This window comes from Tupaia chinensis, unplaced genomic scaffold (genome assembly GCF_000334495.1).
Source record: "Tupaia chinensis unplaced genomic scaffold, TupChi_1.0 Scaffold149168_1, whole genome shotgun sequence".
Classification (NCBI taxonomy): Eukaryota; Metazoa; Chordata; class Mammalia; order Scandentia; family Tupaiidae; genus Tupaia; species Tupaia belangeri.
Window position 1 is genome coordinate 1,529,509 of NW_006209014.1, and position 4,436 is coordinate 1,533,944.

The 4,436-nt window shown below is 35.6% G+C and overlaps 1 pseudogene; it reads left to right on the plus strand.

Moving 5' to 3' along the window:
- Positions 1 to 2,783: 2,783 nt before the first annotated feature.
- LOC102499797 (high mobility group protein B2 pseudogene) lies at positions 2,784 to 3,632 on the plus strand (annotated as a pseudogene).
- The last annotated feature ends 804 nt before the right edge of the window (positions 3,633 to 4,436 follow it).

The following is a 4,436-nucleotide window of genomic DNA, read 5'->3' on the forward strand; positions in this document are numbered from 1 at the left end:
TATATATATATATGTAGTTCCTCTGTGGTCATTTGGTAGTAGAATGTGGACTTGAGATTCAAACAGAAAGCAGAGTCTTAAGTTTACTTAGGTGCCTTTTTTGGCACCTTGAATTACTTGACAATCGGAGAAATTCTACTTCTAGGGATTTTGCAAGGTTGATACCCCGATGTCTCGGCTCTGCATGTCTGAATAGCTTGCCCAATGAAAAGCTATGAGACTTTATTTTTCTTCAGTGTTTATGCTATTTTCACTCTTGAAAGTAGAGGGGGATTTATAACCACTTTTGTCACTATACATGCTCCATCTTCTCCTGGGTCTTGAAATAAGAAAACCTCATTCAAGAGAAACTGCCAAAATGAGTGTTCCTTTCCATTTGATTGAAGAAGTCCACAATTAGATAATATTTTGGTTAATAGAAGAAACACAATTCTATTGTCAACTTTCACAAGGATGGATTTACAAACTTGTTGAATATTTCCCTAGTATCGTTTTTAATTCCTATTTTGCCTTTTTTGTGACCTTGAGGCATTCTCTTTGTTAACTAGCTTTGATTGATTGGTGTACTTTTTGATCAAAGGAGTTATCTCTTATTCCTTAAATACTATAAAAATTAAAACTGACTGAAATAATTTGATGGACATATTTAATACTCATGTTATAATTCAAGAAGCAAAATTTTTATGATACATTAAAGTTACAATGAATTTATTTATTTTGAAAAGGATACATTTTCAATTTTTTTATAAAATTATCATTAAATAGAGCCCCTAACTTTGAATAGAGACAATGCCCTAAGTGAAACAAGATGATGATGTTAAAAATATATTGTTTGGTATTTTAAAAAGGACTAGGGAGTGGGGGAGGAAAAATATGTTTCTGTTTATACAACCAATAACCCTCCATTTCAAAATGGAAACAAATAGCCTCCTCTACCACCCAAAAAAAAAATCCAAAAATTGAAAAAAACTACAGTAACAAAAAAACTATCACCTTCAATTTCTTTAACCAAATTGAGTAGGTATCATGGTTTTACAGCTTTACATGAGGGTAATGTAAATCTGAGTTTATTTCACTCACTGTATAATTAGGATTTGAGTCCAAATCCCAGAGTGCATATGACAGGGATTTTCTTAAGGCTACTCTCTGCTCTTCTCAAAATGGTCTTCTTATTTCTTGTGTTTCTAAAATCAGAAAAGTGAGTATAAACAAACAATGGGTGACCTTTATGAGTAAAACATCTGCGCACAGAAAGATTAATCGACCCCCATCAGTCAGTCATTAACTCAAATAGGAGCTTTCTTGTACTTTGAAACCTCCGATTTACAGTCAGGCAAATTGTGTAAAAAGGCTGCTGATACAGTGACGCCCAATGCCACTGGGCTTTAGAGAGCTGACAGTCCCTGTAAAATAGTCATTAAACAACCTCCAGAAGAGGCTCATCAGCAGATGCCCCCAGGTGAAGGAGAGAGAAAGCTGAGAGAATGAAGGAGAATCTAACATCTTAGCATGACTGAATTAAACAGAGCATATTATGCTGATTTTCAGAGTCAGCCCAGTAATTTAATTTTCAGAGCAGTTCCTTTGATTGCAGCAACCATTTTATGAAGCATTAATAAAACTTTGTATGTGTGTGTAACACACTTCTCCTTTCCATTTCATTAAGAAAAAGGAGTCAACATATTCAAATTTGCTGACCATTAGTTCTGTAAATGTCAAATACACACACACACACACACACACACACACACACACACACACACACAAGATTTTGTTGTCGCTATAAAAAGATTTTGTTGTCGTTATTAAAAAAAAAAAAAAGCCAAAGGAGCGGAATAACATAGCTCCTTCTGCATTATTCTGTAGTAAGCACAACACAGAGAAAAAGAAATAAAGTATATAAAGTTATTACATATTAGTCCATGTGATTTTACATTAAGACTATGAGCTAAATCACTACTGTAATGTATAATTCCAATGCGATTCCGTAGCTCCTGTATAATGATATCTGCTGTGCATCTAAATAAATTGCCATAGAATACACATTGCCCTGTATACTGAGTGTTATCAGACTTCTGGGGCAAATAGATACTTCTAAATCAAGATACCTAGTGGAGAGATGTTTTTAATGATTTTTGCTATACTTTTTGAATAACAAAGTTTCAGATATGAATGTTTTAGAGTAGGAAGGGACCTTTAAATAATTGACACATGTGTGCCTCACTTTACAGAATATGTGTACTCACTCAAGGTGCATTATAAAACGAGTTTTTTGCAAGTTAACTTACATTCTCTCATTTATTTCTGCCATAAAATAGAAGATCAATTCTCATTGAAATAATTTTTGGCCCAAAGACAATCATCACATTTAAAAATGAATCAACCCTTTTAAATCAGTAGTAAATTCTATATTCAAGTCTAGCAGTTGCCTTTAGTCTGAACTTTTTCTCATAATTCTTTCTTCTCTTTTTATTATATATTGCCTATTTTTCTACCCTTCTTGTCAGATGCCTTGTACTTCCCTCCCCTCCCATTTTTTTAAAAAAATAAGCATATTTAAATAAATATGTAGATATAAATAAACAAAATTGTGTTTTGAAGCAAAATAAAAGTAAAAACAAGACTTTTTGTTAAGAAACAGTAAAAATTAGATCCACCAGGTCAGTCATAGGAAGGATGTAAGAAATGTCACAAGCGAGGCTGGTCTGGAGGACATTAGGTCCCAGTGGACCTGAGTTCACTGAACGAGCTACAGGTCACTCACCACTGAAGCCTGTGGGTCAGTTGACTTCTCTGGGACTTGGTTTCTTTATCTTTGAAATGGAGAAGCTACACTGAAGGAATTTGAAAGTTTCTATTATCATGAGTTCACGCCGGAGCCCTGGGGAGGAAGCTTCTCTGTCAGATCCGGCCGCGCTGCGGGACTCTGAGGAGAGCTCACACCAGGTAGACGCTGTCTGTCACCATGGGCAAAGGAGACCACAACAAGCCGAGGGGCAAAATGTCCTCGTATGCCTTCTTCGTGCAGACCTGCGGGGAAGAGCACAAGAAGAAACACCCAGACTCTTCGGTCAATTTCGCTGAATTCTCCAAGAAATGTTCGGAGAAATGGAAGGCCATGTCTGCAAAGGAAAAATCTAAGTTTGAAGATATGGCAAAAAGTGACAAAGCTCGTTATGACAGGGAGATGAAGAATTACGTCCCTCCCAAAGGTGATAAGAAGGGAAAGAAAAACGATCCCAATGTTCCCAAAAGACCTCCATCTGCCTTCTTCCTGTTTTGCTCTGAACATCACCCAAAGATCAAAAGTGAACACCCAGGCCTGTCCATTGGGGACACTGAAAAAAAAAAATTGGGTGAAATGTGGTCTGAACAGTCAGCCAAAGATAAACAGCCATGTGAACAGAAAGCGGCTAAACTAAAGAAGAAATATGAGAAGGATATTGCTGCATACCGGGCCAAGGGCAAAAGTGAAGCAGGAAAGAAGGGCCCCGCAGGCCAACAGGCTCAAAGAAGAAGAACGAACCAGAAGATGAGGAAGAGGAGGAGGAGGAAGAGGAAGAAGAAGATGAGGGAGAAGACGAAGATGAAGAATAAATGGCTATCCTGTGATGATGTGTGTGGAATGTGTGTGTATGCTCAGGCAATTGTTTTGCTAAGAACGTGAATTCAAGTGAAGCTCAATATTAGCTTCAGTATAAAAACTGTACAGATTTTTGTATAGCTGATAAGATTCTTTGTAGAGAAAATACTTTTTTAAGAATGCAGGTTGTAGCTTTTTGAGGGGCTACTACATACAGTTAGATTTTATAGCTTCTGATGTTGAATGTTCCTTCATATTTAATGGTTTAATTTCTTGACTTGTGTATGGTAGTACAGCACACTCATAGGAATTGGTATCAATAGTAAATTTTGGGTTTTATAGGATGTTGAATTTTGTGGGGTTTTTTTCAATTTTGTAATAAAATAATGTATATTAAAAAAAGTTTCTATTATCATGAGAATGGTGTGATCACAAGAAGACTGCCCTCTCTATATGGTCATAGTTAGTACTTTCTATAGTTCTTGATTTACTTACTAATAATAATGTTTCTATTAAAATTTTGGCACTCATTCCCCATAGTAAGATGGACATCATTAAAAAAGGCCACAGACACATGTTGTCATAGTCAAGAAACCATATCCCAAATAGTATGCATGTGTTTAATGGACTATTCCCACATTTGATTTCTAATTTTTATGCTTCTGGTATTTCCACAATTTTCTGCTAAATTAGAAAATATATAAAATATCTGTAGCAATGTCCATTCTGACTTCACAAGTTGGACTTTGATATTAGTTTCTACATTTAGGATTCAAAATAATATTCATTAGCAAGCATAGTACTTAAGTTTGCATGGATATTACTTTTGTATGTAAAAGTCTACAAAGGATTG